The sequence below is a fragment of the Sceloporus undulatus genome, chromosome 3 (genome assembly GCF_019175285.1).
Source record: "Sceloporus undulatus isolate JIND9_A2432 ecotype Alabama chromosome 3, SceUnd_v1.1, whole genome shotgun sequence".
NCBI lineage: Eukaryota > Metazoa > Chordata > Lepidosauria > Squamata > Phrynosomatidae > Sceloporus > Sceloporus undulatus.
The window spans coordinates 172039486-172054039 of NC_056524.1; the positions used below are offsets into that span (position 1 = coordinate 172039486).

Here is a 14554-nt window from a genome sequence, read left to right on the forward strand (position 1 = left end):
CGCTCTGGTAGTCATGTGGCCAGCATGACTGCACCAAACGCTGTTACTTTCCCACTGATAGATGGGATCACTGATATATACTACCTATCTACTTGCATTTGCATGCTTTCAAACTGCTAGGTTGGCAGACACTGGGAATAGTGACAGGAGCTCACCCATCATGCAGCACCCGGGCCTCGAACTGCCAACCTTCTGATCTTCCGATCATCAGAATTGGAACTAAGATACACCTATTCAATCTAGCAGGCCTTTTTACTGCCCTTGGAAATTTATTCTATTAGGACTAGTAGACAGAGGTAGGAGGGAACAAAAAATGCTAATGCATATATATAGTTGGCACCAGGGAAATACTATAATTTTGTCACCAGAGAAGCAAAGATGGGGACCAGTCTTCTTTTACACTGCACAGTTATAGCACTACGATCCCATTTTTAAGTGTCATGATTCTATCCTATGGAATCCTGGGATTAGTTGTTTAGGGAGGGGCATTTCGGATTCTCAACCAAAGTGCTTTAATGTGTCACCAAACCACAAACTCCAGGCTTTCATAGGATGGAGCCATGGCAATTAAAGAGGACTCATAAAGCAATAATTGTGTAATAGTATGAATGAGCCTCAGGTGACCTACATGTCTGCTCAATCTGCTGCCCAGGTGTTACTGCTAATGGCTGATGGGCAATTTTAGACACTCCACTTATCCTTCTCATATTGCTTGGTTGAGTTACCTTTCAGAACAGTCAGAGATATGGCAAGGATGGCTGGAAACAGAAGAGGTGAATAAGTAGGAGCCAGCCAATCAAAACCATTTGCTTTTACTTGGGGACATTCTAGTTTCCCCAGAGATGTCAAATCTGGCTGTTGGAAGCAGCAACCACCTTGCTTTCATACTAGATTTTGGTCCGAGTTCTTTGAATGGTGCTCAGAGAATCCTAGCACTATGCAGATTCTTCCAGAACAGCCTAGTTTGTGTACATGGCTTGAACACTGGTTGGTGAAAGCGATACCTCTGTACAAAAGCCACTGTACATTTGCCACAACAAAGTGATCCAAATGCTCCCTCCGATTGCCACCACAGCTGACGGAATCCTTTTTTTTTCTATCTCATTTTGTAAAAAGATTTAATGAAAGTCTGAGAAAAGGAGGAAAGGTGTAATTCCATTAGATGTTGGATTTTCGTGCTCTGAAGGCACTTTTGCTCTGGCACCTTTTGCCTGCAGGCTATGATAAAGCTACTGATTAAATTTTAAAGAATCTGCCTTTGAACAAGTCAAGAGCTGGAACTGTAGGAGAATACATTATTTAAAGGAATGAAACCATGTGATTTCCAGCACAGCGATAGTACTGGGAGTCCAGAGTCATACAGTCTCCCACACTATGACCAAGGAACCAAGACGAACCCTTTGCTGTAATATATATGCTGAAATAACTCATTTATTGCATCCTCTGACTGTAACTTTAACAAGGCCTAGTTTTATAGCTAGTATTCTGGAAAACTATAAACCCCACCCCACCCTTTTTTTTATGGCAAAGCAAGAAATCCTGCAGGAAAATGTACATCACCTGAGTTTATCTTACCTCATCCATCAGGAGCCTGAATAGATTTTCCACATAAAAATATATATCTCACCATGCCTGTAAAAATATGCAGCTGCAAATGACTGGACATCAGCTCAGCAGCCTGAGGAAGGTGGATTTATGCAGGGAAATGACTGACAGTGATAGTGTTTTCTACCTGTTGCAGAAACCCTTTGTTAGAAAGTTACACTTGTGATTGGCGTTGCATCTCCCATCAGGTACTTTGCCATTGATTTGGATTACATTCCACTGTAAAGGGATTCTCAGTGTGTTTTAGGTGCATGCTGGACTAGATCAAGATGTGAACAGTGTGGACTAGGGCAACCACTTACCCATCACCAAAAAAGAGAGAGAAGGTGCACACAGGCAGATTTGAATAAATTTTGCATGTGTAAGTATAGACCAGTGTCTGATATTACAATTCTGCTAACAAAACTGCTTCTATCAGTAGATCTGGAATAGGAGCAATACCTCCCTAAAGCAAGTTATACGCCCCCAAACCTGCTCTAATGGATTGGGAAAGATAGTGTAGAAAGTGGGAAGGGAACCTGCTATAAGGCTAACAGAGATGCACACTTAGAATTAATTACTATAATTTAAATCAATATGTAGTACATTATGCCATAGTGGGAAAGACTTTGACTAGGTAAGCTGTACATCTGGTCAGTCTGCTGTCCAGGGGATATTCACAGCCAACTTCAAGGTCTTTGTTATCCCTTTTAATACAACCTACATAATCCAAACTATGACCATATGAGTCTTCATACAAAGAAATGTATGAGCTGCCTTGGGTCCCTGTCTGGGAGAAAGGTGGCATATAAATTAAATAAATACATAAATAAGAAGAAAAACCTTCAGGTAGAGGAATATTTTCAGACACTTTTTCAACTGTTATATGCAGAGTAGATGTGCCCCACCTGGACAGTGGAGAAAAGTGCTAAAACTCAGAAAAATAGCCATTAAGGTTTTCCAAACCCATTTATAGAGATACAAAGGAGAGATGAAACTAAGCATAGTCACATAAAGTGCTTCAAGGGGAGGACTTGTCTGATATGCATTCAAACAGATCACTGTTCTTTGTCCATTAGAATATCTGGACAGCTTAGGACGGGCAACTGTCAAGGATGAACAACTGCAAAAGGATTCTGACCTAGAGGTAATGGGTGAAGATTTACATCTGTTCATTCAAGGGAGAATTAAGGAAATATTTAACTGTGTTGCCTAGCAATTGGCTGAAATGCTTCCTCACTCTTTCTGGGAAGTCAGTTACTACCAAGAAGATTGCTCAGCCTTGCTGCTATTTCTCAATACGCAAACACCTGGACTGCAATTTGTCTGGGTGAGAGATGTGGAGTGGAAGCATGCATGCCCAAGGCACAAAAACCAATGTCCACAGACTTTTCCATTAATGTACAATTGGTAGATTACACACGTGCAAAGATAAGTATAAAATCTCAAAATGTATTTTTAAAATCCTCTCCATACTTGACTGTAGCTGCAGCTGATCCATCACAAGTTATCCCCTCCTGTTTGTCCAAACAGGTGAGTGTTAAAGACCACACCAAAAAGGACTCACTTAAATTTCTTTGCTGCCTCAGCTGAAGAAGAAGGGGTGCCCTCTCCCACTCTCTGTACGAAAGCTGTCTGATAGAGGCAGACGGCTAGTTTAAGGGGAATTCAAAAATCTGTGTAAAACATAGTTCTCTCCACCAAAACCTTTTCGTAACTGTCATCTGAGGTGGTTGCCTCATTCTTCCTAACAGGATGGTGGGATTTCCCCATATCTGCTGCCAAATAAGTGAGTAGTCATGAATTTTAGTAATGTTTACAGACCTCTTTCTAAATATGAGCACTAATCAAGCAGACATTAATCCTCTTGTGCAGACCCTCACACCCTGAGGACTGCCATCAGCAACAAACAATACACATGCAAATCATTCCTGCCTTTCCAGGTCACACAATATATATAGCCAAGTCTTTTCCAGGCAAACATTCTCTGAAGATGCCAGCCACAGATGCTGGCGAAACGTCAGGAAGAAACTCTGCTAGAACATGGCCACATAGCCCGAAAAACCCACAAAAAACTATCAAGTTGTGTCTTTCACTCCCAACATCCCCTCTTTCTTTGTCTTAACAACCAGCCTCCTTTAGAAACAGACATATGCTTTTACTGCCAGAAAATCTACCTTTCTCTTTTTTGCATCCAGGATTTCTTCCAAAATTAACTGGTAGCTGTTCAGTTCACATTTTGCAGCACCTTCCTAATATTTCTTTAAACATATCCATATACTTCATTATTCTGATATTTGAGGTTTTGCTCATCCTTCATTCTCCATTTTAGCCTAAGTCCAAGTATAGTGCTTGTTCCCAACGCAGCCACTGTTGTTTCTGCTGTTCTGAGATTAATGAGCCTTGGCACATGTTATGTGGCAACCTGCATATCGGCAGGCGTGTGTCACTGAGGACATGCGGTAACATTGCCCTCACCAGCATAGCCAAATCAACCATGTAAAGTCCAATATGAGCAAGATCAGAAAGCAGACTTACACAGTGCGTGCCACATCACACTCACCAGATGTGTACAGCAGTCCCACCGGGACCTTGATAAACCTCCTGTTCTAACCTTTCGCTGTCTGTCAACGTCTGAAAAAACTAGGACCTCCATCAACCCTCTGGTGGGTTGTTATACATGGCTGATGAGCAGCGTTCAATTTGGTGGGTCATAAGCTGTGCTGGCCCATCATAAAACATTGTGGACAATAAAATGCTATAAAAACGGTGAGGGTAAGGGAGAAAAAATGAGTAGGATTGTACTTGTTGGTGACATCAATGCATTTTCTCATCCCCACACCCACTCCCCCTAGGTCCGACTTTAAATCTCATTTCAAAAACCAGAAAGGTACTTTACAAGTTAGTGTCACCTTGATTATTTTCAAACTTTCAAAAGGATGTCTAGGGAACAGCAGGGTTCCCTTATCACTTCCCAGAGCTGTTCCTCAATGCAGCCTCAACTAATTTTTATTTAGATTTTCGGGAATACTTTTTTCATTTCTGGAAATTGGATTGGATTGGATTGACATGCTGGGATGGAGAGGAAAAAAACTTAAATGGGCTTATTAAAATGCCATTGGCAGCTTGCAGAATGTATTATTTATTGTGTGGAAGGTTTTTTTTTGTTTTGTTTTGTTTTTTACATCTGGAAAGATTTCAAGACATTTGATACTTGGAGTTGGTCTCATCTTCCTTTGCATTTGAAATTTCACTAAGGTTAAAAAAAATGTTATGCTAGCATTTTTTTTTTAATGGGCAACATCCACTGCGTAAAAAATAATAATTTAGGGATGATTACATCTATAAAGCTAGGATCAGAAAAGTATTAAATGTCCTTTAGAGAAATTGAATGGCTTCTTAGAGGAGAGCTACTTTGAGGCATTGTGGAGAAGAGCCAATATGGTATAGTGGTTTGAACACTGAACTATGACTCTGTAGACCAGGATTCGAATCTCTGCTCAGCCATGGAAACCCACTGGGTGACCTTAGGCAACTCACATTTTCTCAGTCTCAGAGGACAGCAATGTCAAATCCCCTGTAAAGAAACTTGCCAAGAAAACCCCATGATAGGTTTGCACTGAAAGCACACAACAACAATTTCTCTGTGGTGAGAAATTCTGTAGACAGACACACACGGAGAGAATCCATTGTGGTAACTTAGGCCCATTACAAATGGGTGTAAAGTACGTCCTGGGGCCTTATGCGCGCACCTAACCCTAGTACGTCCCCAGGATGTACAAAATGGCAGCGCCTGTTCCATAAGGGGGCCACCATTATGACGTCACGAACGTGCCGCCTCCAAATGGGGTGGCACAGACGTGACGTTTTTGTGCTGCGCGAGGGCGCATAGAGCGCCCTTTCCACAGCGCATGAAGGAGCTCCAAAACGGAGCTCCTTCCACGGTTTGCATAGCTGGCGCAGCCTTTAGACGGCTGCGCCAGCAACGCAAAGGAGAAAGGGGCCGAGCGGCCCCTTTCTCCTCCTCCCCGCTGCCTTTTGCCGCTTCCCCGCGGCCTGGAAAGTGGCGGATCGGGGCCTCGGAGGCTGCCGTTCTGGCAGCTGAGGCCCCGATCCAGCGGGGAAAGGAGCGCCTACAGGCCGCCCCAAACAGGCAGTCTGTAACATACCATAGGCTGCATATGCGCTACAGAAATAATGCAATTTGACACTGCTTTAACTTTCATAACTCAATGCCATGGAATCCTGGGATTTTTAGTTTGTTGTGGCACGAGTGCTCTTTGACAGAGAAGGCTAAATAGCTCAAAAATGACCAAATCTCCTACAGAATTCCATAGCATTGAACCATGACAATTAAGTGGTGTCAAAGTGCATTATTTTTACAGTGCAAAAGCTGCCTTAGTGGTAAAATTCACTGACATAATAGTGTGAAAAGCTTCTATGACAATATGTACACATATGTTCTGTGTTTGCAGTGAATATTGCCATGTGACTACCCAAGCTTGTTACTACCACAACTGATGAGGAGTAATGAGATACAAGTACTATAGTTACCTATTCTTAGTTACCCTGTGCTGAATTCCCCAAAATCAGACTAAAGCATCTTCTAGGAATGGACACCATCTTCTAGAAAGTGCCTAAGCCCAATGGGCAGGGTTCCTGAATCCTCACCCTTAATCTCTAAAGCACAGGCTACCTCATTCAAAAGGATCTCCAAAGCCATGTTTAGCATTTACACGGGGCTGGAGAAGCTGCCATGGGAAGCAGGAGATTTGGAGACCCACTCCCACCATCAGTCCTGCTGCATGCACCTAAATCCTTAAAATGAGAAGAATATGGCTACTTTACTTTCAGTTAGTCAACAATGATTAACTTAAGCCCTCTTGATCTGAGTGAGTCTATTTTCAGTATTACTAGCAGGTTGTAATCTAACCTATTTTCTTGCCATTGCAGTCTTCCTTAAAGGTGGGTTAATGTTCTATTACCACTATACAGTATATGGAGCTTAGACTAAGAGAATATGTGCGGTTTGTCTAAGGGGCCTTTCATAGTACATCGTTACATTGATTCCACTTTACCTGCTGCCACAGAGAAGCATGGATGCTCTTGTGTGATGCCCACGCAATGCATGGTTGCTTCATAAGCACTTGGGCCTTTTCACAATTATAGCCTTATGGTTCTGCTTTAACTGCCATGGTAACATCCTGTGGGATCCTGTGGTTTGTACTTTAGTGAGGCACTAGATCTCTCTGGCTGAGAATTCTAAATGTTCCTCCCTAAACTGCAAATATGAGGACTACGTAAAAGTCATGGTAGTTAAAACGAAAAGGCCCTAAGTCCAGCTAATGAGTTTATGGCAAGAAGCAAGTTCCAAATCAGAGATTTCTTGGCTCATGACTCAGATTATAATCATATACACATTTACTGGGAGTATGTTCATTTTGGTAAAATGGGGCTTGCTTCCTTAAATCATAGACATATATTAGACTGTACTGTCAGTTTGTTATTCCCTCAAGTATATTCTTGGCTGGTTTCTCCTGAAGGACGCATCTCTCAGCTGGTTTCCCCTGAAGGTCAGCTCAAGCTCTGAGATAACTCAAAAGATACAGGGATATTTCTGTTATGAGTGCTGCCTTGGTAGGAGATAATGAATGAATGGAAGGATGATATCATGATTTAAAAAAACAGGTTTACAAATGAAGAAGTTGAAGTATCCTTTGTTAACAGTTGAAATGAAAATGAAGTACTATCAGGCTGCTGCCACACTGCAGAATTACAGCACATTGTTTTAACTGTTATGGCTCCATCTTATGTAATCCTGGGATTTGTCATTTGTTGTGGCACCAGAGCAATCTGACAGAGAAGGCTAAACTGCAAATTCAGATTTTCATAGCTCTGAGCCATGGCAGTTGGAGCAGTATCAAACCGCATTAATTCTGCACTGTAGACACAGCCTTGGTGCCTTGATGACAACAAAGTGTCATTCTTCTATAACACTGGTGCCAGCCTGGTTACCCTACAGAGTCCCTAAAACAGCTTCATTTGTTTTAAAGAAAGTTGCCTCCATCTAGTTATTAAAATTAATGCAGTTCATCAAGGAGCCAGAAAAGGTGCATCTACACTGACAGGAAAAACCAATTTACCTTCGGTTTACCCCAATTTGCAGCAACGATGAGCTTGTTTACACACACCGAGGTAAGTTTGGGAAGACTGTCCACACATTTCTTCCTTTTGAACAATCACATTATTCATGGCCTCACAGTCATGGATGCTCTGGATGATTTAGCTCCAGTCATCCAGCATATCGTTTGGACATCTCACTGTGAAAACATTGTTTTATTTGGCCCATGTAGATGCGCCCAAAGATTCCTACTGAAATGAAAAAACAGCTAGGTTTCAGAACCTATAAAAGGAATGGCCTTTTCCAGGAAATGAGATTTAAAAAAAAAAAAACATACAGAGCACATCCACACTTCAAATTTAGCCATAATTTCCTTTTTGTGAGAAGACCCAGCCATAGGTCCTGTAGAGACAGGAGAATTCTATGATCCTTCAAGTTTTGTTGGCCTACAGCTTCCATCATCCTTGATGGCTGGAGCTGATATGATGTGGATCCAACAGCATCTAGACAGCTTCCCTATGCCTGGCATAAAATAAGTAATAATGACCAGAATCCTTTTGGGCAGTTATGAACGCATAACTATCATAGTTATGGAGCTATGCAAGGAATTCCAGCCCACCTTCCCCAGTCGTCACTTACAGTAAAGCAGCTGCTGTGACCAATGGAGGTCCATTTCCCTGTCACTGAAGAAGCGGCTGGTTGATGTTCCTGCCTTCTCTCAGTGAGTGATTCTGTTGTGAGAGACAAGAAGCAAGACCACTGTTACAATTCCCCCTAATGCCAGAGATCACTCATGCAAGGGGGGGTCAGCTGCTTCTCAGTAAATGACGATGGGGGGGGGGGGCTTTCACAGTCCCTATGTGAACTGGCAAAAACACCTCTAAGAATTCCTTGTCTAAGTAAACCCTATGAAATGGATAGGGTCGGCATAATTTGACAGACTACTTGAAGACACCTACAAACACATGTGAACTCCAGGTTACACGTTCATAACTCTACAACAGGATTCTGGCCATTACCTTTAATATGAATGGAGGCAGCCCTGGCACCATGAAAACTGATAACATGGACCAAATGCTTTCCCTCCATGGCATGACATTCTGTTTCCATTACTTGCCATCCCATTTTCCGCTGAGATTCAGTCAATGTCATTCAAAGACTTACCCTACAGTTTCTATTTCCCCTCTCCCAGAGGGTTCTTCTGAGCTGTTGATTTTCCATGTCAGGAATTAGAAAAGTGCCACTCGTCAAGTACAGTGCAGAAAACAAGACCAATTGTGTGGGCTGATCTACTTCTCACCCATTCTGGTGGTGTGCACATCTGACTTTTCCCAGGTGACTGCAGGGGACATCCTGCTGGCTTGTGTGACACCCCAGTGGAGAGCCTCAGTCGTCTTTACACCAAATCGTCTTTCACTTCGAAAACACAGGAAAGTAGACCTCAAAACCTGGAGGGGCAGCATAAGGCTACAACATGTCACCGTCTTCTCTATAAATGTGACACAAACTGACTTGTGGGTGAAATTAACACAACTGGAAAAATTTGCTCTGTCTTGTCAGTGTAATGAAATGTGATATGTGCTGCCAAATGCAACAGCATGGATGTGTTTGAGCCAGGCCACAGCAACCGTACCCTTGAGACAAGTAACTTACTTTCCAATTTTAAAATAACATTTGAATACTGTATGATACGCTTCACAAATGAAAAAGCACAAATCTCTCTATCTATGAAAACAAAATCTTCCATTCCCACCCCCCATCTTTTCCCCACTGCCAGTCAATAAAACAAAAATGTTCAAGGAAACTTTCAGTCTACTTTTATCAAAGTAATACAAATCTGCTTTGTTTGATTTTTATGCAAATTAAAAAAAAATAATGTATAATAATAGCAAAAAATACCATTAAACCAAGACTTCACCAAATATTCTCCTATTTTGATTTTGGATTTGAAGGTATACTTAGGGGCAGGAGAAGCAGAGGTATTTCTGGGAAAACCATTTTGTTTTCTTGTCTTGTTGTTGTTGTCAATACTTACCCTATCTGCTGTTATGTCTGTAGCATTTTCTCACCATATAATATTCATATCTTTTCTTTCTCTGCTAATCACAGTAGGGATCTCAGTCAACAGGAGAACACATAACGAATTAGGTCACCGTATGGCACTATAATATGAAGCCAGTCAGATTCATCTACAGGAGGAAATAAAGGGTTGAGGGATGAAGCCAGTTCTGAGTGAGGAGCCATATTTTCTGAGTCATTCACATGGATGTCTGCAACCAATTACAGATCATATAATATAGTAATTAACATCATAGATAGCACTGACTAATACAATTTGGGATATTCGGTTGTCACTGAGGGCACCTCAGAATATGCCAGTTATTCCTGTGCAAACTGATTTTATTTTGGAAATCCATGTGACATTTTCTTCATGTCAAAATATTTTCTAGGAGCTCTCAGCATTAACAAAATATTTTTATTCGCAATTCCCAGGTTGGTATTAAGAAATCCACTACTTTCTGAAATGAAAGGTATCAATTGCTTGCCTTTTGTGTTTCTACTGTCTCAGATCCATAGTTAGTCACCATGTACATGCAGCTATTGTTTCTAGGATACAGGTTGTACTGAGATCAAGTGAGGGAATGAAGGATGTCAGCACTAAAACAAAATGATCCCACTGCTTAACTAGTATAATAAGAACATTCTAGAAATCTAACTATAACTCTTGATTGTTTTTAAGGCTCAGTGGAAATTAATAAAAATCAGTTTTTGAAATGTTGCATGATCTGCAATGTGATCAGTAAGAGAGGAAGAGGGAAGGGGATGGACACAAAGGAGGGACAAAGAGAGGGGAACCCCCAGCATGTTTCAAGAGTGTGTTGAAAACCTGTGGATATGCAACTACAATCAAAGCACACCAAAAAAGAATAATAAATTCATGATACTTTGAGGCAGTCTGGTTCAGCCTCAAAAGCATTTGGGGGGGGGGGGTCCCTTCTTGGGAAAAAATCAAAGAAGCCATGAGGGAATGTACATCAGACAATATCTTAACTCAGTCCCACAGTAAACAATATCAAATATGAGCTAGTGTATTACAGTGTCTGAAAAAGTGTACTATTTTCAATTCAAATATCACCTTCATCCTGAATTCTCCATGTGGGTATTGATGTCACTGTTCCCTCGGTAGCAAAACACACACACACCTGCAATATGCAAATAACACTGACCTTCTTTTTAGCACTGTTGTATAAAATCTGTGTGAACAGTAATTGGGAAATACATGAATTGCTAGGCTTCCAGTCAAGAAATTCAGTCACTGAGAGTGAAGCTCTGAACTGAAATGTCAGGAGATTATCACCCGCCTTTCCTTCTGTGCTAGATGCAGGATGTAAACTTAAATAGGTGGATATTATTGCACACACCCATGCCCAGGCAGTAGGCATCCTGTACCCAATCCAGCCTTCTCCTGCACCTTTTAAAAAATGGAGAAATCCCATTCATTAAAAGGTGCAGGAGAAGCCCAAATCAGGTACAGGATGCCTAGTGGCTGGGCACAGGTGTGTGTGATAAAATCTGCCTGTTTAAGTTTACATCCTGCATCTAAAGTGGGAGGAAAGGCAGTGCGATAATATCTTTAGTTGCAACTACAGTAGAATCATAGAGTCATAGAGTTGTAAGAGACCTCAAGGACCATCAAACCCAACCCCATGACATGCAGGAATACACAGAAGATACACTAAACAATGGAAACTTAATAGTCAACACTTATCTTAAATTCCAGTGCTCCAGGCTGCTGCCACATGTCAGAATTAATACAGCTTGATACCGCTGTAACTGTTATGGCTCAGTGCTATGAAATCCTAGAATTTCTAGTTTGTTATGACACCAGAGCTCTGACAAAAAAGGCTAAGTATGAGGGTGTACAGACCGGCACTTTGTGCCAGCCTGGAACCAAACTAGGGCTCAGCGAGGGCTGAGTGTTTGCACGCTCAAAGCCCTTGTGCCGGCACCTGGGTGCCATCTTGGTGCGTGCCCGACCATGATGGGTACCATGATGATGTCGCTCATGCACAGCACCCAAACAGCACTGCGCACCAGGGGCATTATAAGGCCGAGGCATGACACTTATGGAGCCCCTGTTGCAGTGCAGAAAGGAGCCACATTTCATGGCTCCTTTTTGTACCAGGTTGGGGTGTGACATGCAGTTGCTGCATCCCCAACCCAGCGCTTTGAGAGGCAGCATAGAGCCGCCCCTTATGGGCTGTTTGTACAGCCTCTGTCTCTCAAAATTACAAATCCCAGAAATCCATGGCATTGAGCCATGGCAGTAAAAACAATGTCAAACTGCATAAATTTTGCAGTGGAGATGCACCTCAATGGGACTAACAATTGGATTTTAGGGAAAGAACTCACATTTTAAACCTAACAGAGACTTTGAAATTAAGAAAACAAGAACCACCACGTTGGATTAGACAGAAGGCTTTTCTAGTACAGCATTCTTTTAGCGCAGTGCCCAGCCAAATGGCAAAGGGAATCCCACAAGCAGGACATCAATGCAACTGCACCCTCCACCCCATGTCCATCACCAGCTGATATATATACTGTTCTCATACTGAAGATGATATACAGCTGGCCCTCTGTATCCACAGATTCAACCATCTACAGTTTGAAAATATTTTTAATATATATACGGTACATTCAAAAAGCAAACTGATTTTGTCATTTTATAGAAGACATAGCATTTTACTATGCCATTTTATTTAGTGGAACTTGAGCATTTACAGATTTTGGTATCCGCAGGGGATCCTGGAACCAACTCCCAGTGGATACCAAGGGCCCACTCTATATCCTTCTTAGTTAATAGTATTATAAGTAATACTTTTGTGTCCAAAGGGACATTCAGTCCTAGCTACTGGACATCAAGTGATGTCAAAGGATGATATACAATTTAATTAATGAACCAAGCATGTACATTCAGATGAGAAGCTGCTAAAGTACTGACCAGAGGAATAACATTTCAGTGAAACAGAATAAAAACAGTAGAACACAGAGGCATGTTACACAAACGGGTTTTTACAAATTGTCAGTCGTCAGAAAAGCCTATTAACAAAATCTCATTCTTTGTACGTTGTGAAATGCAAATGGAAATCATTATAAGTTCACAGGCCAGGGCTTATTCTTAAGAGAAATGCCAGGGATCAAATGTTTAAAGTTGCTTGAACTGCATGCCATCTTCCTACTACTTAATTTTATCTAATATGTGAGTCTATAGCTATTTACTGTGGCAAGGTGGGGCCAGAGGGCAGAGAAGCCTGCCCTCCAAATATATCTCCTTCGGTAATACAGCCGTATTGGAGACTGTGTGGCTACATCTTGTTCTAAGAGGAAATTCAAGCAGTTCTCTCCCCCTCTACACACACACACACACAAAATTTTCAGTGGGGGATTAGCTAGAGGTACCCCAGGCCCACAAAATGAGTGGGGATGCATGCAAATCTTAGGCAGTGTGATTCCTTCCCCTGATTTCTAAATTTGAGAGGGATATGATTATCAGTCATTCAATTTCATACTGAAATCACACTGCTCTAGGACTGAGACCTGACACAGATTAAATCTATACTTGCTTTGAGAAAACTGGGATATGAGGCTTGTGTGCATGTGTATATGTGTGTGAGAGAGAGATGGAATGAAAGGAGAGCAGGAGGGAATCAGTTTTCAATTACAAATTACATATTTTCAATCCTGTCTAATACTACATATAGATATAGGTAAAGGCTGACATCGTGCATTGCACTTGGGTAGCATAATGTTTCACATGCACAATTCTGCACCTTTCTCCCCACCTGACAACTGGGGTTTTTTTTTGGGGGGGGGGGGAAGAGAGACTGCTGCTGCCATTCTCTGTCTGGAACAGAGAAATGGGAGTGGGAAGTAAATTGACCAATAAGTTGTCCATCTCAGCAATTTTTAAATATTGCATTAGATTTAATACTTTTTTAAGGAGGGGAGGGTACCAGGGATTTTATATGTTTTGTATTTTTAACTTTGTTAGCCACCCCGATTGTTCTCAGAGGGGCGGGATACAAATACATTTTATTATTATTATTATTATTACTATAAGAAGAAAAAATAGTCTGAACACCATCTGGAAGTGCAACCTTATTTCTCTTCCCCTCAGCCACTTTGTGGTCTCCTGAGTCACTTCCCTTCTCCCCAGTCAGTGAGGGGAGATTTTAGATGGCATGCAAGAGGCTAGAAAATAGGTCCATTGTACACCATCTAAAAGAATACATGCACAACCTAACCCTTGGTAATATATACATATGTGACCTTCACGATTCCAGCCCATCAGTCTTAAGGTTCTGCCTTAGAGGATCCAGGATGCTTAGTTTTTTGTACATTATTGTTGATATGTGCCTTCAAGTCATTTTTGACTTATGACAACCCAAAGACGAATATATCACAAGATTTTCTTGGCAAGATTTGTTCAGAGGAGGTTTGCCATTGCCTTCCCCTGAGGCTGAGAGCATATGACTTGCCCAGGGTCATCCAGTGAGTTTCATGGTTGCCCTGGGAATCAAACCCTGGTCTCCAGAGTCATAGTCCAGCACTCAAACCACTATGCCACACTGAATTAATGAAGGCATTGGTGCCATCCAGAAGCTGCTTCACTGCAACTGTCAGCATTCCTCACCACTGACTATGCTGGCTAGGGTTGCTGGCAGATATGGTACAACATCTGGAGGTCTACACGATTCTCATCCCTGCTTTAATGCCTTGTGCAAGTTACTAAAAACCAAAAAATATATTGTCTGCTTATATTTATGTAGATATATATTTTATATCTGT

The 14554-nt window shown here is 41.6% G+C and overlaps 1 long non-coding RNA gene across 1 annotated transcript in view; it reads right to left on the minus strand.

The window, feature by feature from the left end:
- Positions 1 to 8912: 8912 nt before the first annotated feature.
- LOC121927297 overlaps positions 8913 to 14554 on the minus strand; it is a 19682-nt gene continuing 14040 nt past the window's right edge. The window contains exons 2-3 of the long non-coding RNA XR_006103171.1: positions 9741 to 9894; positions 8913 to 9153 (exon numbers count right to left, since the gene is read on the minus strand). This is a non-coding gene — a long non-coding RNA (uncharacterized LOC121927297). The remainder of the gene's footprint in view (positions 9154 to 9740; positions 9895 to 14554) is intronic.